General features: G+C 35.2%; 1 protein-coding gene across 1 annotated transcript in view; it reads left to right on the top strand.

The window, feature by feature from the left end:
- The first annotated feature begins 879 nt into the window (after positions 1-879).
- Positions 880-27,174, top strand: part of Ccser1 (coiled-coil serine rich protein 1) — a 660,775-nt gene continuing 634,480 nt past the window's right edge. The window contains exon 1 of the mRNA XM_071614850.1: positions 880-1,246. The gene's annotated coding sequence lies outside the window, so the exon portion shown is untranslated. The remainder of the gene's footprint in view (positions 1,247-27,174) is intronic.

The following is a 27,174-nucleotide window of genomic DNA, read 5'->3' as shown; positions in this document are numbered from 1 at the left end:
CTCAAGAAGGGCATGGAGGGGAAAGAGTTCCAGGCCCAATGCAAACCTGAAGGAAATGAGGCAGTGCAAGAAGAAAAAAGACCAAGGAAAAATAAATTAGGTAAGCAAAATCATCATGCATCAGAAGTCTTCTCCATCTCTAAACTGGCAAATTTTCTCTAGGGGGCTATCTGTCAAATCGTAGCTAGTTCTGTTCAAAATGCCTGTATTGTTGAGGACCTTACATATAGGAACACAAGTCCCACTCAGTCATAGTTGCAGTGCTTCCATTATCTTACAGAAGAATTGATTGCTGCAAATGGTTCCTGGGAGGCGTGACCTGCTTAAAGGAAAGAAGTCAGGTTTCTTTTCTTGTTACTGTGTTAGGAAAAGACTTGTCAGAATATGAATGGGGCGGCTGACAAGAAAAAAAAAAAAGGAAAAAGTACCTCATAATTTCCTCCCTTAGAGGTTGAAGGGAGAGAAGACAACATCAGTGTCTTGGAGAAAAACAGATACAGTGCATTTCCAGCATCCCTGCTTCGTTTCTCTTCAGAGTCCTACTAGTCTCTAGTCCTTGACCTGCCAATACACTTGGACTCGACATATACAAGGATGGGCTGGGGGGGAAGCCAAGTCAGCACCGTCGGATATTGCTTCCCCTAAAATGAAAACTCAGCAGCGGGCCAGCAGTGGGTGTGCGCGCTTTAATGTGAGAGTATGCGTGCGCGGTATCCGGCCACTCAGTTGGCCCGGCACCGCCCACCAGGCTGCCCCCGCCCCAGGCCAACTCTTCCACCCGCGTCTATAAAGGCCGCGCTCCTGACCACCCTTCTCACAGCTCCTGAGCACGGCCTGCCAGTGAGGTGGCTCTCTGCACTCCACACACAGTCACACTCCGCGCACTCACACACTTGGAAGCGCCTCCCCACGTCCCTCCCCTGCCCTCCTCTTGCTCTGCTCTTCTCTTCCTCACCACAAATAGTCGCCGATCGACTGCCAATCCGCCTCTCTCTCTCAACAACATGACTGACTGGGAAGAGGTGGCTCAGGCAGAGCAGCTCTGCTGGCGCAGGCAGGAGGAGCAGGAGGATTATTAAATAACGCAGCTCGACTCTGTGCAACTGGGAGTGGAGAGAAGGAGCCCAACAGTCGAGAAGGGGAGGGAGGACAGAGGAGGGGGACCAGGAAGGACAGCCCGTGCCCCGAAGACATAAATCCCTGAGTGCCCGGGAGGAGCCTTAACAAGCGGCGCGGAGCCCTCAAGGTAGTAACGCCTCCGGTGCCCCCGCGCCCGGCGGGTCGCGCGTCGCGTCGCAGCTGCGCCGGGGCCGGCCTCTGGGGGACGCGGGAATGACCGCCCGGCAGGTGACCGCGCAGTGCCGGGGCCGCTCCGGAGCAGCCCCCACCCAGGCCCCGGGCGCCGGCCGCGGGCCCCGAGTACGTGGCGCGGAGACCTGGCCTTGTGGGCTGGGTGGGAGGGAGGAGGACCGGCTCGCTCGCCGCTGGCCCGCGACTCCGGGTGCGCTGCGTGGCCATTTCCTCTGCGCTCTTGTGCGTCCTGTTCCCTGCGGCCCCGGCGGCCGCTCCAGGGCGACGCGGAGCGCGGCCCGCCAAGGAGGCAAGAGTTGGAGCAGGCTCTGGGCCGCTCCCCTCCTTCGCGGCTCGCGTCCCGCAGGTAGGGGCGGCGGGCCAGCGCTGGCGTCCAGGGCTGCGGGTGCCAGGGCGGGGACGGCGAGGAGGAGGGGAAGAGGAGAGGAGGGGAGGAAGGGGAGGGGGCGGGGAGCCCGGGGCTCCGGTGGGAGCCGCAGCGACGGATCCCCGACCGTCTCTTGCCTGCGCCTGGTTGTCCTTTGGCTTCCTGGATTGGAGGGGTGACCCTCCCCCGTGGTGGCAACAGCGGCGACTTAGAGTGAACAAATTGCTTTGTGGTGGCGCGTCGAGAGAGAGAGAGAGAGAGAGAGAGAGAGAGAGAGAGAGAGAGAGAGAGAGAGAGAAGGAGGAGGGGGGGGGCGAGAGAGTGTGTGAGTGTGTGTGTTTCTTCGTGTGTGTTCGCACTCCGGACTAATCAGTGCCTTGGTTCACCTGAGCAGAAAGTCAGCCCTCATCTGAAACTGCAGGTGACCCCCAGGCCTCTGATCTTTTGGCTTGTGTTCCAGGGAATCAGACACACGGTGCCAACAAGAGGTAGGGGTGCACGAAGGGGTGACAGAGGGATTTGTGAATGGTGCTTCTCTGCGCGTGGAGGCTGAGTCTTGCTGATGTAAAGGAGGAGGTATCCAGAGTGAGAAGAAAGGCTGTTTATGGCAAAGAGTTGTGAAATTTCTCGGGGTTTCCTTCAGTGTATCCTGAGCCTCTTCCTCCTCTCCCCTTGTCTCACAGAATTTGAAGCAATTTTGCTTTTTTTCATCTTCTCATGGGACCTGCAATATAAAATGAAGGAAGTCAGAGAATCACAAGTTAAAAAAAAAAAAAAAGCTCCTTAGAAGTCACAGATCTCTTGCCCTATAACGTTTCTAATGCCCTAGTCTCCACTCCTCTTACCTCTGTGGGTCCTGGACCCACAAGACAGAAAATACCTGCTTGTTTTCATCAGCTCTCATTTCTGAAATATTTGCAGTTGAATACTTTTTTACTAAAATATCACACATTTTTCATTCTCCCTCCTTCCTAAAGGCTATTAAAAATAATATGTAGACATTTTTTACATAAAGCTAATTCTATTAAAAGCCTTGTGAGGAAAGAGAAACAGACTACCAAGTGAGGTTATATATATTTCTACTGATTTTAAAAACTAGATATTAAGGGAAGACATAGCATGCTGTTAATTTAGGCTACAACATAATTAGTTTGTTTTGGTTTCTCATTCTATTGCTTTGTAATAAGTACACATTCCAAAGACATAACCTGAACCTTAGAGATGACTTGAGACAGTGTCTGTCACTTAGCAAATTTCTGTTTGTCCTTAAAAGTAGCAACTCCAAACTGCTGACTGAATTGTGATAGTAGAACAGCATCCTTAACTTAATTTTAAGCTGAGGTGTTTCTAAGTTCTTGCCAAACACAATATTCTTACAACATTGAAATTCCATATTATAACTATTTCACAGAGAAGTAAACTGATCAACCCTATTGTCAGAGTGATTTGTCTTCATTTGATTTAATTAAGAAGCTTGATCAAATTTTTTTTTGCAAAAACTATCAATTGTTGTTTGTCCCCATGCCCCCCAGCACCACCAAAATATGAAGGTAGATTTTAATTTCCTGTACTAAGGATTAAATCCAGGGCACTTTAAGTGAGGTACACTCTCAGCCTTTTAATTTTCAATTTTGAGACAGAGTCTTCCTAATTTGCCTTGGCTGGCCTAGAACTTATGATCTTCAGGTCTCAGCCTCCTGAGTAACTGGAATTACAGGTGTGCACCACCTCCCTGTGCCTAAGGTGGCATTTCTTGACAGTCCTGTTCATTAGAAACAAGAAGCTGAGTTAAGGACTTGATTTGGTTAGATTCATATTAGTTTAAAATATATTTTCAGCACTGACACATGTGCAGTTTTTTTTTTTTTTCCTTTTGGTCCTGAGGACTGAACCCAAGGGTGCTTTATGACTGAGCCACATCTCCAGTCCTTTTAATTTTCTTTTCTAATTTTGGGAGAGGGTTTTGTTAAGATGCTGAGGGTCTGGCTAAGTTGCTGAGGCTGGCTTTGAATTTACAATCCTATTGCCTCAGCTTTCTGAGTTGGCACGTGCAGTTTAGAACTTAGATGTAGAATCCCACTCTGAGGGTCATTACCTTAAATATCTGAAACCATTGAAACACAGGGATACTTGGTGATTAAGAAATGTCATTGATGAACCGTGTAACTGCAATCATTGAAAGTTGTATTTATGAATATCTGTTCTTTGACACTCTCAAAGAGTGAGCCAATTGTTACTTATTTTAAAATTATCATTTACACTATTGAATGTTAATTTACAGAAAGTCATAAAGTAAAAAAGTGAATCATTTATTATTTCCTACAATAAGTTTATTCAATTTTTTATTGCATTTTATAACTCATAATACTCATTCTAAAAGACTTATCATGTGTACTGTCTAGGCATTGTGGGGGTTCTTGCTCCTATCCCTAGGAACTAACTGGCCAATTGAGAGAAATCTGATTTGCATGCTTTAAACAGAGTTAACATGACAATAAAAGATTGCATATCTAAAAAGGGCTACAGCAATTCAGAGCATGACAATAACATTTCATACTGATTGCATCTGAAAAGGCTTCAAAAGGTAGGTAAGACTTGCTTGGTCTTAATGTTAAAGGATAAGTAGTTAGTAAATTGTGGATGAGAAGAAATCAAGGTCTAAGCAGTTAGTTTCCTGGAATGATAGAAAAAGAAAAAACAAAGAGAAGACAGAAGTGAAAGCAAATTTGTTTTGCAATAGATTTAGGTATTGCTAGATACTGTTGTGCAATGTGCTGGGCAAATCTGTTTTAGATGTACAACATTCTGAAAGTTTCACTCTTGGAGTTCATTGTCAGTATTTCTGAACTTGAGAAGACAAATGTTTATTTTGCTTTTAATGAACAGCATATACTGATACTGCTTACTCTAAGTACAGTAGAGTATTTGTAGAGAATATGCACTTTAAATCTTTAAATATACTTATATCACAATAAAGCATTGAATAACAAGGTTGTGCAGGTATAGCCCTTTTATAGTGGGGTGTTTTAGGTACTTCCTTACCCAAACCTCCTTACCTTTGTTCTAAAGACTTGTGATAATGTGTAAAACAAAAGCATTAATGAGCATTCCTTGAATTTTTAATATTTTATCATCATAAAACTATGACTCATTAAATACCATACTTTTATTTTAAAGTTGTTAGATTTATTAGATTATGTTTTAAAGTTATTATATATATCCACATAATACTTTACCTATTCTTATATCATTTGCCATGAATATGGAGCCATGATACTGGGATTGTGGGGAACTTTTTAGAATTGTAGAAAGAATTTTAAAGTGTTTTTATCTATATTCTTAAAAATGAACTGTACTCATAAACTTATTCTAAACTTACTTTTTTGTTGCATGTATTTATTTGTTGTTTTTACATAAATACAAAACTGCTTAGAATGCATTTCTTCATTTTTAAGAACACAAAGGGAAACATCAGAACTGACTTTGAGCCTATCTGTTCAATATGACAGCTCAGAAGTATGTTAAGGTGACACTGAAGAAATTGTACAAATATTAGATAAGACTTTCAATAGCCAAATGGAATTACTTTCAGATTAGTTGAATTAAAAGATTTTCTCATATATATTTTGTTGACAGTGCATAGATGATAAGAGTTATTATAAAAGTGAAAGCCTATTAAATCACCAATTTCATATTCATGCAAGAATGGAATGATTTCCAACATAGTCAGGGTATATACCAGCCAATCTTTAATTAGTCCCTTTTGAGTTTGATTTTGGACTATATGTCACAGGTGTATCATTTTGATAATGTAATCTTGCCTACTGTGCGACTGACAGCCTCTGCATGATTTCCCTATTGGATAGTGACAAAATCTGCTTGCTTTATATTGAGTACATAGGCTTCTATCAGTAATATTATCTTCACCATGCAAGAGTGTCAGTTCACAATAAAACATGAAGTCTGGAGTGGGAGGACAGGTGTGGGATATTGAGGGAAAAACACTATAACAAAAGTAACATGTTTCATTATGATGCTTTTTCTAATTATAGAAACATATAGCTAAGCATCTTACATTATAATACATAGAGTACCAAAATATTATTATTGGTCTTATTTTAAACAACCACATTGCATTTTAGCTATTTACATATGGGCTAAATTAAAAGAGAAGAAAAGGTGGTAGTTGAAAATATTTATGAGAGTCTTTGATGAGATATAAAAAATTGCTCAAAAATTTTTGCTTAGGTCATTGATAAAAAAGTTGATTGGCTCAGTTTCTGGCCCTGTCCCTAGATAACTTAAAACATGGTTTTTGGTAATTTGTAAAATATTAATTAATCTGATTAAAATATTTGAATACCTTAACTGTCCTCTGATACTGAATAAAATACAAATGTCTTTTATAAAGAAACATTTTATTATCTAATGGCTAATTCCTAACCTAGATCAAGGGTTCTCAAAACGTGTTCCCTGAACAACAGCAGCACTTGTTAACTTGTTAAAACACCATATCTGGAGCCCCACCACAGAGTGAGTGCATAAGAAACGCTGGCAGAGGAATCCTCTGCTGTATGCTCTACCATTTGACAACCACCGGTTTTGAGTAGTTTAGAAGGAAATTTGAAGCTTGCTACATTTTTTTTAATCTAAATATTTTTCTCAGCTGGTGGTAAACTGTGGTTTTACTGTTTAATCTTAGAAAATATTACTGTTTCTATCAAAAGATTTCATCTTAACTGTATTTCTTGACAGAATTTCAAATGAGTTTCCTATTCTTGTGCACACATTTGCTATGAATTGGGAAGGGAATACGTGAAAATTTAATTACACAGTAGTGACCCCAGGCTAGACCTTATTGGTAGTCACTTAGAAAGCAAAGATTATGCATGATGTACAAAGGTTGACAGTTTGTTTAATCTTCCTCATGCTTATGTGATATTTTTGTTCTTGGCATATAGTAATAACCTTTCTCTGTATAAGGTTACAGTTATTTTAGCCAAACAACAAAGGATCACGATCACACATGTGGAATATTCTTTAAGCCTTACTATTGCAATAACTTTAGATATCTCGAGATCCTCTGAAATCTGAGATCTAGTATTTACATCCTGCACTTTTTTCCTCCATCTCTTCCTACACCTCCCCACCCCTTCTCTGTTTGGGATATAAACTCAATCCTCACTTCCCTAAAGACTCCTTTATTTGCCTCTTTTTTTGTGTGTTTCAGTTGCTCTATATTATAATATCTTGGTTCTGTGTTCCTCTGCCTTGTGTTACTTATTGAAATATTTTATTTACATGTATGTGATTGGTTTGGTATTGTGTCATCAGGAATTAATAGTGCCCAGCATAAGAGTAGATGCCGAACATATACTGGATGAGTAAATATATGAATAAAAATTAAGCAATTATGCCATCTAAGAATGTTTTATTAGTTTTCCAAAAAAAAAAAAAAAGACTCTTTAAGTATGAAAGGTTTAAAAATAAAGGCACTCCAAGAACATATATAAACATGGGTGTTTCTTTCCTTTCTATTTGGCAAATGCCAAGATAGTATCTTATCAACAGTTGTCTATAGTGTGCTGAACACTTTTTACACTTTATGTTATGTCACATAATTCTTCTAATGTTGTAAAGTTGGTTTGTGAGAATAATGTTTTCAGAACAGAGACTTTAAGGTCAAACTACATCAAACTTTATTATTTTTGTTACAATTATGCAAAAATTATGAACTCAGTAGGTAGAGAAACTATTAAGAAGTATATGTCCACTTTATTCCTGTCTTCACTCAGGGCCAGGTAACATCTGTGCATTGCCTACCTTGTTGCCACTGCCTTTTATGCTGCTGCGTTGCTTCCTGGGTGATTGAAATAGATGATGGAGGTCTTTCAAGATTCTTCAATATCATTCTGTCAAAATTCTCTTCCCCTATCTGGTCAGTCTTTGAATTCTTTAATGGAAATTTAACACATAATCAAATATAATTTGGAGAATGTGTGCCTTTATGCAGAGGCGGTTCAAACTTTAAAAATACTCCTCCATATTTGGAAATATAAAGCTTGTCTTTTGAATAGGTTCACACAAAGACTTGAGAACCTTGCTCAAGAAAAGTTGACCTTAAGTATAATTTTTGAATCCGCTTTTTTCCCCATGAAAATGAAATATATTCATATGATAGTATCAGATTGAATTTAGTTTCTTTTGACTTTTAATCTTCAGTTCATCTGTTTAAACCAATGTTTAAGTGTTTGAAGCAAAAGAAATATTTAAAGATTGATTCAGTAGAAGGCTATGAGCAGAGGTAAATTTGGTTATTCTGAATTCTTCTGCTAGACTGACTTCATAAAGTTATACATTTGATGGTATGTTTAAATCAGTCAATATTATGAATAAATTTAGGTACATTATATCAAGTAGAAAAAAATAATTGTTTGGTTAACTGAATATTTCACCTGTGGCCTGATTTGTAGTATGAGTCAAAAACTGATTTTGTTGCCATAACTATTTAATCATTGACTGAAAGATTCTTCCTATCTGGATTTAGAGCATTCTTCTTGTGTGGCGGGAGGATTGACTGGTTTCTAGCCCAGCATTTTGGGACTTAATATAAAGCAACTCTTAATATTCTGTTCTAATACTGTAACATTCTTAGTAATTAATCTTCTTTCTTAAATTTCTCCTTACAAAGCCCCCCCCCCCCTTTTTTTTGCCTGGGTCTTCTCTATTTCTTTGAAGACTGGGTTCCTGCCTCTGGAAACACTTCATTATCTGAACCCTTTGTCTGCCAGCAGAATCCTCAAAGTACAGCCAGTTTCCTGGATTGCTAAACATTGCCAGGTCTTAGATGTATGCTTCATTTCAACATTCATTCTTGGACTTTCACCATGCCAACTACTTAAGGCACATTGCCGTAACCCCTTCTTGGAGGTGTTTATAGCTTACTCTTGATTGGTTTGATTTGGTACATTTTCCTTTTCTGGCTGTGTCCTGCTGTAGAGGTACTCATTCATTACCATTGACAAAAACATTCTATAAATGCTTATTAGGTATAAATCAGCCTGTTTCAAAAAGTATGAACCTCCTGTGGGATAATCTTAATATATAAATTAGAAGTAAGTTGTGATGGCTGCTGAATAGCTTAATCTAAAATAAATGAAATGAAAGTTATTCTATCTTTTGTTTTATGCCCAAATATGATATGTATATAACTGTATGCATAATGTGCATATGAATTCTTTAGAGTTTTCTCATTTCTCTTTTTCTGGTGTCTTGTGAGTTTCAAGATGATCTGGCTCTTCTATATTCTCTCTTCTTTGATGACACAGAAATATCCAAGCCTCAGAAGTCTAGTGCAGGAAATAAATGGATCTTTAAAAAACCAAAATAGGTGTAATTTGAATACAAGACAGATTGGTAAGTTTGAAGTTCAGATCCTCTTGATCCTTCTTCCAGTGTAAATGGACCTCAGTCTATCCAGTCATCTTTGCTGCTAGGGAGCTATCCAGGGTACTAGAAATCTGCTGACTGTCTTGCAAAAGTGCAAAATCTGTTATATTGTTTATGCCAATCCTAGAACCTGCTGTTGCAGATGCTGCATCTTTCACTTGGAGTCACTAACCTTCCATCATTTGATTTATTCCAGTGGATCCTTCAAGGTTCAATTCAAATGTAAATTCAAGGAAGCTCACGTCTATCCCATGCTAGAAACTTCTGCTGTGTTCCTATACTAGTCTGTGAATTGCTCTTAAATCTCCATTTAAAGTAGTAGAAGTAACCACATTATTGTACCCCATGCCCTGTGAGGACAGGGCATTTTAATTTTATTATGTTTACCCACCAACTGGTCTAAAGCTGAGGTGTGAAGATCCCCAGGAAGAGAAAACTGAATGAATACATGCATTGCCACTTAAGAATGACTTGAACTAGCTGCTGTCTTAAATTGTACCTAGGCTTTTATTGAATACTGCTCTCCCTGGCTACTTCATAGACTGAAAATTTATTTTTAACTTGGAACTGAGTAACTTAAAATGGAAAAAGTTCATTTTCAACTGAAGAAAATGGAAGAACTAGAGGAACTATGGAATCACTACCACATATATTTGAGGATGAGTGAGGTATAAAGAAGCTAGAAGCAGTTGCACAGGCTTATTTGGAGAATGAAGGTCGAAGGATGGTCTGTTTTGTTACTTACACAAACAAGAATTCAGAATATCCACTCAGTGTTCACTTTCTATAGAATTCCAGAAGGTGGCATCTCCTACCATTAGCCATAAACCAGATGAAAATTTCAAAGTGTCCACTTTTCTGAGGTCATGTGAGGTTGGCAAATATCTTACATTCAGTAGACAAATTTTCTTAGGCTCTGTGTATATATGGATCAATGAGCCGATCTTTCTGAAGTTTACAATTTAGCTCCCCATTTCAGAGCCCATATTATCCATGATCCTGGGAAATTGGTGGTCTTCTTTTCAACACACCGGTGACCTCTTCTGCAGACTGAGTGAGCATGTTTATATCCTGTGCTGCATCCCTCTCATACATCATTGCCCAGAGTGTCCAAAGTGTCAATAGGGAATATGGACATCATAGAAGAACTCCTTTATTTACATGTAAGACATTTTGTCTTTAGTGGTATTGGCCTAGAGATTGATCACTCTTACATGATGTTGGTAAATTGTGTGCCTGGGCACATCTTCCCTTATTAGGGAAATCTTGAGTATAGTTTATGTACTGTTTCTCTTGGTCAGAAATTTCCTGTATTCATTTTTATAGTTTTTACCTTTCACGTTTTTGCAATTGATTTACTAGTATTCTTTGATCATACTTCTGTTTCCATTCTTTTTTTTTTCCTTTTACCTAATATGAACAGGAATGTTTCAGTTTTGAAGCAGAAAAAGAACTGTATTTCTTTTAATTTTTTTAACCTTGGGAGCCCACTTAAATAACTCAGGTAAATAATATGGATTCAAAATAAGTTGGGAATATAAGAAAGGACGTTTCAAGTATGAAAAAGAAAAAAAAACAAAGGATTCTGTAACCATATTGAATTAACTAAAAAACTGGAAAAGAAATAATTTCTTTTGTAAATATTTAGCATTTTGTCAAATGAAATGATCATCATTAATTTCGTGTGTTAAAAGTCTGTAGTGCATTTTAAAATAATACTAGACCCAAAATACTCCAATTAAAAACTGTGCTTAATCTAACAGAAAAGTTGTCTTAAAGCTCTTTCATGAGTAAGTTTTACAGTTTAGGTGTTTTTAGTGGAACTCTTAGGAGGAAGGGGTGAATTATAGCAATCATGTGAATGATTGTGTTGTGTAAATGTAGCCCTAACAATCTTCAGCACTTAGTCAAGTTTAGGACTCCTTAGGGACCAAAACTGATGATTGCCTCTGATTTAAAGTGTGGCCATGGAAAGATGAGATCCTGTTGTGTCTATCTTCCTCTTCAATAGAAGAAAATAATGCAGTTCATACTGCCATCAAAATCAGCGCAAATACTATTGAATTAATAACTTCTGTTGTCATTAAGTCAAGCTTCAGTCAGTCTTCTTTATAAGTGTATGTATAAACATGCACAGGTGTATAGAAATGTAATTTCTGGTCATGACATCTTATATAACTTATTCTGGATGTTTTTAGTCTAATTGTTTTTTCCTGATGGTTAATCAGTCAGTGTCGTCCAGAAAACAGAAACAGTAGGGTGTGTATGTGTCTATGTATCTATCAGAAGATGGATTTTAAGGATTGTCTCCTGTGACTAAATTGTAGTACTGACTGTCAGCCTGGACTTAGGCATAATTTCTGTTTTATAATCTAAGGCAGATATCCTTCTCAAGAAAACCTCAGTTTTTATTCTTGAGGCTATCAAATGATTGGGTGAGACCCACTCACATTATTAAGAACAATCTGCTTTAGTTAAAGTCAAATGATTGCAGATATCAAACACAACTTCATGGCAACATTTAGGGCAGAGTTTAGTAGAACAGCTGAGCACTGTAGTCTAGCCAAGGTGAAATATAAAATTGACTGTCACACATGGTGAGAAATTTAACAAGGTCTTTCTAGTTTACATAATGTTAGTGTATATTTTACATATTTTTCTTTGACCAGAGATAATTTATCATTAGTTATTGGCATATTTAGACACAGATTTATTCTTCATTTATTTTGTATCCATTTATTAAGCATGTGCAAAAGATAATTCTATGAAACTCAATAATTTGAAGGAAATGAAAGATGAAGGTTATGTCTTCTTAGTGTGTTCATTCTAGTGGAAGAACTACAAATACATTAGATGCCTGAATGATAAATTTGAAGAGTAAATGTGTGTAATTTTCAGCTTCACCAATTAAAAGTCATTTTTCCCCATGAGCAACCAAAAAATTATAGAAAGGGGTAACATGCCAGGTTATTATGCATATTAGTTTAACAGTGAGTCATATGTAAAACTAGATCCTAAAGAGCATGCTTGCCCACTGCAGATCAGCTTCATTTGAACCATGTTTCCTATGCTTACATTTATTTTAGCACATTTAAGGATTTATATCTGTGTACAACCTATGCAAAGGTAATTTAATGTACTGTATTCAAAGAGATCTGACAAGAGGACTATCATGTTTTATTGATAGTATTGCTCTTCATATAGCATGAGTGATTATTATTATTATTTTACTTGCTCTTGATGGGGTTTTCTAAGGCTGCTTTCATATTCTAAAATTACATTTTGTTTCTATTTCCATATTCATCAAATGTGTTGCTTTTCTGGCTTTGGAGGCCCTCTGTAAGTTCATCATACTTTGTTTATCCAAACATAGATCTCCCACTTTGTGGAGGTCATATAACTCAGAGCGCCCTCACACACACAACATATGCATTTAATCCTTTCTGTATTCGAATTTCAACTGTCATTATAAGCTTAACTCTACCGGGCCTTCCATGGTACTTCAACCTGCCCTGGGAGTTTCCTATGCGGCATTCTGAGTTGTGAGCAATACCTAGTTAGTTGGCACCAGACAATTAAGCACAGTCTGTTCTGCTACAGTGCATTTTTGTGTAATGTGAATTAACTCCTACATGATGTCTAAATTGGAGAATTATGTTAGTAAAATGAGGAAGTTGGTTCTTGTATGATTTCCCCCAGCATATTAGCTTCACCAAATACAGCTGAATGCAGAGTATACTTATGCAGGCAAATACAAATTGCAATAGAGAGATACAGTACCAATTATATCCCATGTTCTTTTGTTGGGTGGGTTTTTCTCGTCCTTTTAGGCATATAGAATTTTTATAAAAGTTTTTATAGGTTTGGTTAACATTGTGTTATAAGTTTTGAGTATTTCTGCTACAGCCCTATTTTTGGGGACAAACTGTTGTATTTATCATCAAGTCTTTGAGAATGAAAAATATATGCATTGTGGTAGCAGAAACTAAACAAATTTACTTTGAATAATATTTACTCAACTTATTTATTTATCCACTATGCATTACTCACTGATGCTGATGTTAGATGTATGAAAAGCAAGCCAGACTTAACATCTTAATACATGGAAGTTTTTAATCAAACGTCCTATTTTACATGTTTGATATAGTTCTGTTACTTAGCTCAGTTGAAGGTGAGGAAGAGAGACAGCAAGAAGTGATTGTGGCTCATGCACGTTCTCTTTGCCTTGAATGGTCTCCATTCCTGCCTTATTTAGCTGGTTTTCTCTAAACTTTATCTAAACTCAGGCATCACTTTGTAATACTGTTTTGTGTTCTCATAACACCATGCTCCTCTTTTTAAAAAATTTAGCACTTAAGGTAGCTGTTAAGTTTAGAATTTTTTATAGATTGTCTAAATATCTTTCTTTTATATTCCACTGTAAACACCAGGTAATAGAGATCATATTCCTTTTTTCTCATCTTTGTATTCCCATTTCCTAGCAATATACACATACACATAACGCGTGCGCATGCGCGCTCACAAACACACACACAGTATTATTACACATTATCAATGAATAATGTGTAATTATATATAGAGTATTTGGTAAATTATAGTTGAATGAATGGATTAATAAAAATTATTTTTCTTTATTTTTAACAATTTAAAAAATATATTTTTATTAGTTGTTAATGAACTTTATTTTTAAATTTTATTTATTTTTTTGTATGTGGTGCTCAGAATTGAACTCAGTGCCTCACACATGCTAGGCAAGCACACTACCACTGAGTCACAATCCCAGCCCAACAACTAAATCTTGAGAGTTCTTCCTAGAATTTTTTTTTTTTTATCTCTTATTATTTTTGTTATCACTGTTTTCCTGGTCTGTATACCAAGTGCTTATGAGGCCACTTTATTTTACAAACTATACAGTATTTTTTTAAAAAATACAGGCTATAAGGTACTTGTCAGTTTGTTTTATTTATTGCTTTTACTCCTCAAACTGTGACTATTGGATTTTTTTCCTTGAAATTCTGTTGTGGTGTAGCTTACAGCTTTCCTGAACTTGCCTCCATACCTTGCTTGGTCAAGTTTCAGCGAGGCAAGGTTCACATTCTTGCCAGGGACACTTGATTGTAGAAAGAAAAGTTTATTATTAATTGAATTAACTGTAATTTGTGGGTTACACCTTTACCGTTTCTGTTAAATATGACAAGTATGCGCCTCGGTTATTTTAAGTGAAACATAACGCTTAGTTTCTTTTTGTGTGAAATAAAATGTCCCATGTATTCATTTTGATCAGTTGTACATTTTTATATAGCCCGACAATATTCTAAAAAGCAAAGAAAAAGTTTAGTTCATCTAAATTTATTGCTGCTCAGTAATATTTTTGCAGCATTTTAGGACCATTATTTTCATTTTAACAAACAGCCTATTTTCTGGTGACAAGCATTTTAATTTCCATAAAAAAAAGTGGTCAGTAGACTTCTAGATATAAAATTACATGATAAAAATATCAAAAATTATTTCTATGTACTTTACAGATAGCATATGAAATAACTTATACTTTAAAATATCCTTATCTCATAAGCCTCTATTTGATTCCAAATAAAAATCTCAGAGAAGTTTTCTATTTAGCAAACAAAATACGTAATTTTTATACATGATTGTGGAATACCACATAATCAAAATAACACTCTAGTAATTAAAGAGCTACCTTATAAAACTAGGAAGGATGAAAAAAGACAACTATAGGCCTGCTTGGCTTTTGTGTCATTTGTTAATGCCTTTAAAATAAAATTTCACTGGTATATCAGTGTGCTTCTCTCATTTATGTTTTGCACCCATGCTTGGATCCACATTGCCATAAGCTTGGGCTGAGTCATCGTGCTTAACATTTCAATATCTATTGTACTGAAAGTGATTTTGTATTTTCAGTTCACAATCTGTATGTTAGGAATTCATTACAGAAGTCTAAACTGTAAGGGAATGTGATCTTTATATGATAATTATTTCAAGGATCATTATTATATACTTTCCATTGTTCTATTGACTACATTAATATACTTTTGTTCATGAAGTGACTTGTAATCAAAATCATTATTTCTTTTACTTTCATTCAACTTTTGGAAATTTTTAATTCTGCTGATAAAAGTCACCATCCTTGTCTAGTTTATGCAATAAAATAATGAACAAAAATTCTACAAATGATAAAAGTTAAAAATGGGATCAGAAATTTTTATATTGTGTAGATACATACACTCAAGGCTTTGTTATAGGATAAATTTTTCCTGTGCTATTGAGAAATGAAGAAAGGTCTGATTAATTTCTTCAAATAATCTATAAATTATATATTAAGCTATTATAAAGCTTAATTGTTGGCCTTTGCTGAAAACTGCTACTAAGTAACTATGAAGCATAATTATTACCTTCCTATGACTTAAAAATCAAATAAACATTAAATGGAAAACATGTTTCAAGGTAAAATATTCAACTTCAGTAGTGAAAAAGAGCAAGTAAGGTAATTATAACCTCTCATTTTTAGCATTCCTGTTTTCAAGTCTTTTAGTGGGACCAAATTTTATAGAACAGATGTAGAATTTTAAACTTTTTCTGCAGTGCAAGAATATACTGTCTGAGGGATATTTTAATATGTAAAGTCTCTTTAATTTTTTATAGGGAATAAAATGATACTTTTCCTACATATGCATTTTCTGATGTTTAAGTTTAATGAATGTAAAGAGTATGGTCTTCAGGTCATCTTTTTCCCTTTTAAATTAAATCTGTGTTTCAATACATGATACCACTGAATTTAGACCAGGAAACCCTCAACCTTATTACTGGTAAATTTGGTCCAGCTGCTTGTACTTTGTTCAAGGAGTAATTCATAATATTGTGAGTTAAATACTACAAGAGGGAGGTGTTGTTGGAAGATTTATTTTAGTGTTGATAATTTTGTTAACTATTAGTCATTAAGATAAACAAATACAATTTTATATCAGCCAATTTTTATATGGCCACTTCACTACATAGACCTGGAGCCTACTTAAAGTTTTCTTCATAAACATTTGCATATTTCCTTGTTTTGTTAGGCCAAACCATTTGGTGGCCCTTTGCAAGTATAAAATAGTTGATATTTTGTCATTATTTATCCAAAAAATAGCATCATTTAAAATAGCATACTTTTGAAATATTTCTTAGAAAATTACCAGTTTTCCTAACTTGAGTGTGGCACTGGTTGGATGTAGTCAACTTTCATGAAACCAGCATCACTGATGCTAATAGTCTCTGAAAACACATAAATTACTTCTCTTTAAAAAACTGTAATATCCTTATAAAAGCAATTAACATAAGATTCAATATTTATTTTCATGATCTCAATAATTTATGAAGTTAAACCATATAATTTCTTTTGATTATCTTCAGGCTACTACATGTATTTTAGTTACTTTATATTTATTTACTTAGTCATTTTATTCATTTATTCAGTGATTTATTATTATATTTGTTTATTTTAAAAACTTTAAGTACTTTACAGGTATTGAACACTTTATACATGCAAGTACTGTATGGAGTGCTCAGTTTTAATGATCTCATTTTATTCTCTGAGATAGGCTGTTTTCAGTCCCTACTTTTATTTGTAAAAATGGAGGCACATAAAATATGTCAACTTGTTAGTGATTACTCGACTTGTATGAGGTGGAATAAGGAATTATTTGGGGTTTATATGATATAATTGTTGCTTATATCAAATTTCGTGTTCCATTATAAATGGCAGTTTACAATGAATAGTTTTTCTGGACTATTAAAATATGCTTCTAGTACCTACAGATATAAAAATTGTTTTGGCAAAGTTCAGGTGCCTAACACTATAAGTTATTCCGAAAAATAATTTCATAGAATATATAAACATTAATTAATTCTCAATCATTAGCATTTGAATAAACCTTTTTTTCGTACTGAAAGAAATCCTAGAAATGAATGACAAAATTATTTTAGGTTAGGAAATGAGATGAGTACAACAATAAATGTAAATAAGAAAATATTCATGTGTATATTCTAAAACAGAAATGCTATTCCACTGGCTATATCAATGTGCCTTCATTAAAAATTATATTGTATTAGGTTGTGAACTTTATAATATTTAGGTTACAAGGTGATTAATTTGGGGCAAGATATTTCTGAGTTTACAGGCTCTGTTTAGGAGTTAAGGAAATTAACAATGTCTTTTTCTAACAAATGAGTATGTTTGCATAAACAAAATAGTAGTGTTTGTAACTTCCGATGATTGTGCTTTCCCCAGAGTGTCCAAGAATTTATTCTGAAAAAAAAAAAAAAAACTCATGGAAAAATACTCAATGAAAACAGTATAAGTCTTTTGTATTAAGTTACTTCATTTTGATTGACAATATCATTAAAAAAGGTGCACAATGAAATGCATTTTTTGTGTGTGTGTGGAAAATGTAGATTATAGAGTGCAGGGTTCTACAGATGTTCTCCTCATTGGTCAGAGAGGAGTGGACATAGAAATATGTCTACCTGCAGTAGGAATTGCAACCACAACGTTCCTCAGGAGAAGTTTTAGAGTCTATAAACCACTTTCCCAAATTCTATCCCTTTTGAACCTCAGTGGCCAATTATTTTGATGTCAGTTTATACTGGACAGACCTAAGGATTAGAAATTAATATATTCTCCTATGATATCACTGTTACTTTTGCTTCTGGCTTAACCAAAGTTATCCTTTCTTCTTTCACATTCCGTGATGCCATCCTCCAAATTCTAGCAGGAACTCACCTGTGCATCTGCTATTTCCCTACATAGTGCAGGAATAGGAATTTTCTTTGACCTCTTCAGTCACGTTTCTTGAGGCTTTGTTTCACAAGTAGATCATACTCTTAATAAAAGACATGAGTGATGACATGTGTTTTAGAATGTGAAAGTTATCTTGGCTTTCTTAGGACTCAATCCAGGCTTCTTATGACATATGTTTCAGAACTCCAGTGATGTCTATAATTGCAAGTAATAGACAATACTGATAAGCTTGCAGTATTTGCCATTCACTACTCAAGGACTTAACACATATTGACTATTTAATTCTCACGATAATCTGATGAAGTAGGTGATATTTTCCTTATATTGCAGATGAAGTGTACATATTTTAAAGAAATACCCAAGTTCGTAAAGTTGGTTTCTACTCAGAGCAGGGACTAATCTTTGCAGTAGAGTTCCATGTCCATGCTCTTGGTCACTTCACTACATACACAGGGAGGCTAGTCGAAGTTCTTTCATAAACACGTCTATATTTTGTTGCTGATATTATGCCAAGCAATTTGATGATCCTTTTAAAATCAATGAAAATCTAATATTAGTGAAATTGTCCACTTCTATTTCAGTGGTAATTTTAAAGAGGTAACTGGTTATTTGCCATTAACCTAGATTTTTTTTTTTGTTTATTTTTGTACCCAGCTTTACTTGATCTAAGTATCTATATAGGAAACATGTGTCATGCAGTGTACTAGGTTTAGTATTTATAGATACAGGACTTTTATAATCAACTTGCCTTTCTAAGCATCTAAATAGCTATGATTTGTTCAGTGAATATATATATATATATGTATCCATATATATGTGTGTATATGTGACATATCTCATCATTTTAGTATTGTTTTGTGGTTAGGGTTTTTAAAGATTATTATTGCTAAAATATTTTTAATAGATTATTATTTTTTCATTTCACCAAAGTGAAGCATTTGATTCAATAAAAGGTTCAACAGTCTTGCTCTCACTTGACAAAGACTTGCTTGGTTTATTAGCATGAATGGGAATATGAATGATTTAAAACAAAGCTGATGAAGAAATTAGAACTAAAGTCCTATTGATGAATAATGAAAATTCATGTCTAAACCCTTTCACATAAACCTAAAAAAATAATCTTAAGCAAAATGAAATATTAGTGAATAAAATAAGTGGAATGATAAAACCCAATAGAGGTAAAATTTTCTAGATAGCATTAAATATACTTGCTACTTTATTTTAAATTTATTAAAGAAAATGAGGATGTAGGATTTCTTCAAAATGATGTTTTTATAACTTTCAATTTGGTAAATTTCCTATTTAGGTACATTATGTTTGATATTCAATTGTTTGAAGGTGTTTAAAATGATATCTATAAAGTCTACCATTTGGGATTTTTTAACAATTTAATTTTTAAACCAATAATTTAAAATAGAATGCAGATATTGAAGCTACAAAAGAGATTATCAGGTATTTAATATTTATATGTTAAGTATTAACATATAAATATTTTTCTCTTAATGGTTTTAAGTCTAAAAAATCTAGAATACATTGATAAGAGTGTCAGAATATTTGTATAATTAAGAAAACACAAGGTATAAAGAATGCTATTGTAGAACAAACTCAGATAATCATTGTTTTGTGAAATCAGAATTGATTCTATGTGATAATTTTATCAATAGATTCCTCTGCCACTTTTTGGCTTGTTTATCTCTTTACTTATTACTCAACAATTATTTATACAGTATTTACAATAGACATTTACAGTTACATTGTAAGACACTAAGATGGATTAGACATGGGTCTTGCAAAAAAGGACTTGCATTCTAAAGCAGCAGCTATGACAAATACACTCTATATTCTAATGTCTTAATAGGCAAAATATAAAATGCCATAAAACATACTATTCCAATGGATTACATTTGTAGAATATAAATGTCATAAAATGCATATGAAAAATTGTGGTTTTAAAGGAGAGATTATCTTCAACTGTATTAGGTAGAAAAATCACCATCAAAGAAGTTGTATTTGAATTTGGGTCTGAAGTGTGTGTGTGTGTGTATCAATTTAAAATGTTTTTGACTGCAAGTAACCCAAATCAAAGTATCCTTAACAACACAGGGAATTTATTGGCTCATATAACTGAAAGGGTTCACAGCAACAGCCGTGACAGTTCATTTGGTGCTTCTGCTTTATTTCTCTCTGCTGCTGCCAGATTGTTTTTTTTCCTTGACTAGCAGAAGGGTAGCAGGAATGAATTCTGAGACTAATGACTCTGCATGATAACCTCCAGAAGAAGAAACACTACCCCAAGAAATCTTTCTGAGATCCATCTGGTTTGGAGGTGCCTAGGATGGAGGATTGACCTTAACCTGTGGCTAGGATGAAGGAGTGTGCCTATTGCTGTAAATGAACTAAGGCTCATTGCTGGAGTTAAAAATAGTGTTTGGTTTTCCCTGAGTATTCAGCTGCATGGGGAGTGGTTTGGAATATTGCATTAAGCAAGCTTATGCTGTTGGAGACAGGGAAAGGAGAATGGATACTGAGTAGGCAGCTTAAAGTGTCCACTGGAATGTGTGTTGGACATTCAAATACCAGGAATGACATTCAAGCATTGTGGGTTGTGTGAGCATATGAAGGAAGGAAAACAATATGCATGAAGAGAGCACTTGACTATTGCAGCATGGTTAAGGTAGACAGCGCTTGAATGGAAGTTGTTGGAAATAACATCAAAAGGGTAAGTTGGGATCAGATGGAATAACTTGAAAGCTTGGCAGTGAAATTTAGGATTTATTCTGTAAATGAAGTGAGGTGTTCAGTGATTTTAGCACTAGGCCAACATGCTCAGAGGTGCTGTTAGTATTTGAATTTGTCAATGACAGGGGAATACTTCTCAGGAAAATTTACAAGTGAGTCATGATATTTGACTTTAGTGCCTGGTTGAATGGTGGTGTCATATTCTAACATGAGAAAGAGGATGGGAAGCAATTTGTAACTTTCTTACCTGAGTCTCTCGAAAGATGATTGTTTCTTTACTAGTAAAAGGAAATACAATAGAAAAAATTGGGGGTGCATAGAGATTAGGAGTATGTGTTTGAATATACCAAATTATTCATCTATCCATTGAATGGTAAGGGCTTTGGAATTCAATTTTTAACCTTTTTATTGTACCAGTGAATAATTTGATATTCACAGAATGGAGTGACTTTACTCAATTCATGATACTTTATGTTTTGGAGCTAGTTTGTGCATCCAGCCCTTCTGGTTCTAACCTTTGTATTCTATCCATTATATTATAGTTCCTCCCAGGTTTGACATACACATTGATATGTTTTTCCTGAACAATAAATGATATCTAACATTTACTGAGAACCACTTTTTCTCAGACATTTTTATTCTTATTATTTATAGTTAGCTGATAGATATGGTAATTAAAATCATTGTATCTGGTGTTACCAAGTACATCCAACATGTCTATCAAGCAATTTGTATACATTATATACTATGCTTTTAATGACCATTCTGTGGTACACATTTTACAGATTGAAAAATTTACACTTAAAGAGTTTATTTAATATGCCTAAGATCATGCAGCCTGATGGGCCAGAGCAGGATTATGAATTCATAATAGTTGTCAAACTCAATCAGTGCATACTGATGCTTTCAAAGTATAGTGAATCCTAAAATGAGTGTTTTGACTTGGTGGAGGAAGGGGGTTGGATTGGAAACCTTTGCTCTTGGTAATTAGAAATGTGAGACTGACAGTCTGTCTTAAGGTTGAACCTAAAAAGGCTGATGATATAGACCTCATAGCAATGAATATTGGTTTTGTTTGCAATGGAAAGAGTAGAAAAAGGGAAGAGGCATAGAGGCAGAATCTGGGACCCAGAGAGTAAGTAAGATAAGCCCCATAAATGTAAGAGGACTATCAAGAGAATTCAATGACAGAATACAATGGGGATTAGATTTTCAAACCAAAGAAATGACCAAATTCCCCAGTGTTTCAGGATAATCCCATTAGATGTAGTAAGTAGAAAGTCATTGGTGGCTTCTTGGGAGACCAATTTTTATCAAGTGGCAATTATGGGAAGCACTAGAAGTAGGGTTAATGAGTGAATGTAATGACTATTTATAGTTGGAGAGCGATTCCATTAGACAGAGAAATCTTTAAAAAAAACACTAGGGAGATAAAATAGGTAATGAAGCTTGGTATTGGAAACTATGGGAACAAATAGAAAAACTCTAGTGGAAATATCAACTCTACAAAGAAAAACTGGAGAGAATAGTGAATATTGAGAAAGATTTTTAAAAAAGAATACATATACAACTAAAATAGAATAATGTAAAATGGACAACAATTTCACTGATGGTCTCAGTGTTCTCAGCAAATATGTAAGTTCTCAGCAAGTCTTGGTGTGCTTCTGTGTAATGTTGGTCCCTGTTTTTAAGTGGGAAGCTCCTTTGACTGTTACCTTCTCACTGAACTGTGTTGACAGACTGTCTCACCTGCTTCTGCTCCACTGCAAAGTAGAAAACCTTCCCTCACTAACCTCCTTTCCAATATTGTGTTTCCAAATGGAAAGATTGTCATTTTGTATGTTTTGCATGTTTAGTTTCAGTAAATGCTAATGTTTCATTAATTATTTGGCAAAAAGACCAACGTATATAACAGTTAATGAATTCCCTAGAAACAAAGACTTAAAATTCAAATCCAGCTGCCCCAAAGATAAGCTACTGAAACCAGAAACCATGCATAATAAAACTGCCTACCCATGCAGATGCTTGATAAAAATGTACAACCAGTATTGTGGTATCCCAAGTGAATGTAACAAGAGAAGTGACTTTATGTAAATGTGTGAGGTCTTCAAATTTCTTCTCATATGTCTGCTCATCCTATGTGTTTTCCTTCTTGTTGAAGACCTTTGCTTGGGTTATTCCAATTACACGGAATCTACCTTCTCTTTTCACTCATCCTCCATGCAAAATAAGATCAGATTAATAGTTTATTTAGCATACAATGTGTCCCAGGTCCTGTTCTACTATCTTATATATAATAAATGATTAATTCCATTGAGTCCCAAGTTTTCAATTCTGTGAATATCGCAATGAAATTGACACAGGCATGTTAAAATAGGTTGGAAATTATAATCTGGAACTTATATGTATTATTATATTATGATTCATATATTATAATTAGATCATATCCTATATGTTTTTAATAGGTGTTTCACATCTGAGACAGTGGGACAAAAGTGATTTTAATTACTTTCACCAGCACTGTGAGTTAGATAATATTTTTTTTCCATTTTTGCAAATGAGGAAATTGAAATATAAAATTAATGTACTTACTTAATTAACATTTGCATTTTGAAATAATTAATTCCAACAAAATCATTTTAATAATCACTTAAAAACTTTTAGCTATGTAAAATATAAAGTAAACTGCTACTAAATGTAGTTTTTAAAAATAGTTTTTCAAGCAAGTTGAGAATTGTTGCATTGGAAAGAAAAGCTATATCCTTATCGAATCTACTCTCTTGGTTTAGAGGGTGGAATACAAAGAATAAAAACTGAGGTGTTTGAAGAAGTGGAGTGTGACATGGTGGAGAAAGGATAGATTTGTATTTGTTGAAAGGGGCAGGTGCAGAAGGTATAAGCTAGGTTCTCTCAGGCTGACCCTCTTTTTGAATGGGGAAGCTTGTTTTGCCTGTTGTCTTTCACTGAATTGTCTTTTGCAATTTATCTTATCCCTTTTGTCCTGAGAACAATGCAGAAGGCCTTCACTTCATTAATCTGCTTTCCTTTAATATGTTCCCAAAGCAAAAAATCCATATCTCATATGTTTTTACATGTTCTGTCTCAATAATTGCTATTGTTTTATTAATTAACAATTGTAATAGCGAAATTAATACATACACACAGTCCTTTTCTGTCATTTCTACATCAGATACTGACATTATGGCATTTTTGGCAAATAAGTAATTGATTAAATTTAGTCTTAATGCTTGTATTTATCCCTCTGTGTATAAAAGTTAACATCAGTGGATTAAGTGTATTTCAGTTAGAAAAGAATTTCCAAAACTTATCCTGTTTTTAAGCGAGGCTAACAATACACTAAGTATTCTAGAGGCCTGGAAAAAAAAGTTAAGACATCAAAATCGTAACAGTGGTAGGAAGTGACTTGAACAGTGACAAGATGAGAAATCCAATGAGTCATAAATAAGCTAAATTAATTCAGAAGCTGTAGGGTGCTGCAAAGATGTGGTTGCTACCTTTTGATCTGTGACAACAATTTCTTTTGTTCTTCCCTGGTATATAGAGATAGCCTCCTAAGATTTTTATCAATTGAATTTACAATATTTACTATTTGAATATAAAAGTAAGAAGGACAATGTTCTAAAAATGGTGGATTAGTGTGCGTCAGAAATAATGGCTTAGATAAGTGTGTTAATATCTCAGGTCACTAGAGAACCACTTAATTGAATAATCTCAATCAATTTGTGTCTTTGTTCAGCCATGAAAATTATGCAGTTATATCTCAGTGCCAAGATTATTTTTGTCATGTTTTCATTTGGGTTGATCATAATTTTCTATATTTCAAAAGAAGAATTCCATGGCATTATTACTTTTCAGTTTTGTCATTTTAGTGATGGTTTTTTAATCTTCCCATAAAGTCATCTTTAAATCTGTCTGTGTTTTCTCATATACTAATATTTACATTTTTCTTGCTAGTCTCAGTTTATGGAACAAAGTTCAAGTATTGCATTGTTAAAGGGGGGTTTCGAGCCCACATAATATATAAACAGTGGTTCACAGTTCTGGGTCCTGGGACGTCCAACAGTATAGCTTTGGTATATGCTGAGGACATTTGTGCTCTGTCATCCTTTGATGGAAGGTGGAAGGATAAGAAAGCTTCAAAGAAAGAGATCCAAAGGGACTAAATTCACTTTAATAACAAGCACACTTTTGTGAAAACTAACCCACTACTGAGATAACATTAATCAATTCATGACCAATCCCCTGGGCCTCACCTGCTGACACTGTTGCATTGAGAATTAAGTTGCAAGCACATGAATTTTGGGGGACACATTAAAACTGTAGCAGCTGGCAAATGTGATAAAGTAGTTTTTAATGTAATAAATAGGGAGAGTAACAAAAGCTTTCTTAATATTTATATTTGGCACCAGAGCAAATAGCTTATATAGGAAGAGAACACCATTCTTACATGGCTAAGAATTTATCCATTTTATTTTCCAAGGCTTTGAATTTGGTTCACTATGTCTGTCTGTCTGTTCTACTTGTCATTTTTAAAGAAAATATGGGGAAAATGACATTTTTACTTTTAATCAAAGAATTTAATAGTTAATTCTATTAGTGCATAAAGAAATAAAGAGAACTTGAAATTTAAATTATACATCTGTACTTTTCCTGTTATTAATTCATTGATTCAATATTTGCTTTGTACCACAAACTTATGGTACTTTACATACATTATCTTCTTTAATTTACAACAGCCACAAGAGATATTTTCTGTTATGATAATAATTTTAAAATATGAGATAGAGGAACATTAAATAATTTTCCTAAGATCACCTAAATATCAAGGGAATAAAGCCTAGATTCTTATAAATTCCCTAGTGTATTTGAAATTTGCTTCCCCAAGAAGGGGAATAGAATTTTGAAGACCTCATTATACAGCCTGACATTTTGGATTTGTCAGTAATAACATGGGCATGAAAGCAGGGGAACGTGTATTCACCAAGAATGCTTCATTTTTGGGCCTTGACACACTAAAGGTGAGCATTTCTTTTGCAAGAAATACTATAGCCATTTCTGCTAAACATCTTCTTTGACCAGGTTGAAGTTGGATGAACTCCATTTCACTTTCTGTGGGCTATTGTCTGCTGCCATCTTGGGTCATACTTGTCAGGGAATAACCAGCACCTTTAAGAGATTGCATATATTTAGGTCAGCCACTGGCTCTCAGCACTTGTGCCTGTAAGGCTTCTCTAACTTCCAAGGCTTAGGAGCAATTCAGAAGCTACCTGAAGGTATTCCACAGTACAAATTGAATAAAGACATTACTTTTTCAAATCATGAAAAAATAATACAACAACCACCACAACAACCATCAAAACCCAGCTACAAATTCCTAAATTGTTAAGGTTTTAACATTTTCTCCTCAAAATTTGCTTTCTACTGTTGGTAGAATCGGATCTAGAGATTACATTTATATGTTAGCACAAAATGTATATTTTCTTATCTAAGATATGGTGGCAATCAAAAAAACATTTAAAGTTCAAGGGATACTTGCAAAAATTTCCTTAAATAGCTGTTGGCCAAAGAAGAGTCCACATTTGAGTTGCCAAACTCTTAAGATGATGTTCTTGTCTCTTCCTCCTCCTCCTCCTTCTTTTTTGATAACCAGGGTAATAGATAGGGATGGTGAAGTAGTAGAAAGGGAAGATTGAGTTACATTCGTGTTATGGTTTGGATGTGAAGTGTCCCTCAAAAGCTTACATGTGAGACAATGGAAGAAGGTTCAGAGGAAAAATGATTGTGTTGTGAGACTCTTAACCCAGTCAGTGAATTGGGTTAAATTAATCCCTATAGGGATTAACTGAGTAGTAACTGAAGAGGTAGGGTGTGGCTGGAGTAGGTGAGAATTGGGGCATGACTTTGAGGTATATATTTATTTGTATCTGGCAAGCAGAGTCTCTCTTTCTTTCTGCTTACTAATCATGATGTGAGTTGCTTCCCTCAGTCACACTCTCCTACCATGATATTCAGCCCTACCTTGAGCCCCAAGGAATGGAGCCAGCCTTCTATGGACTGAGACCTCTGAAACCATGAGCCCCCAAATAAACTTTTCCTCTCTAAAATTGTTCTGATCAGATCTTTTAGTCACAGCAGTGAAATAGCTGACTAAAACAATTGGAGAGGACCTAGAAGTAACAGGTATTTTAAGAAGTAGATTTAAAATACCAACTGCTTGATAGGGAACAAGCTACTTATTCTCCCTGAGCCTCAATTTTCTGAACTTTAAGATGGGAATCAAAGGGACATAAAGACAGAATGAGGTCACATTTGTATACTAGACAACTGCTAGCTAGTTGGGTCTAAATGTTACTTGGATAAAAGAAAGTATATCTAAAGTGACAAGACTTTGAAGCAAGGAGATCTGGGCGTTTGGAATGAAAAGGTTGGAAAATGACTGAATCTTGTGTGCTTTCCCTCCTCTGTTAACCATCATCTTTATTTAAGATCTTAG

The sequence above is a fragment of the Marmota flaviventris genome, chromosome 7 (genome assembly GCF_047511675.1).
Source record: "Marmota flaviventris isolate mMarFla1 chromosome 7, mMarFla1.hap1, whole genome shotgun sequence".
NCBI classification, from domain to species: Eukaryota; Metazoa; Chordata; class Mammalia; order Rodentia; family Sciuridae; genus Marmota; species Marmota flaviventris.
The sequence above is the reverse complement of the archived record's forward strand: the minus strand, read 5'-3'. Positions and strand labels throughout refer to the sequence as shown.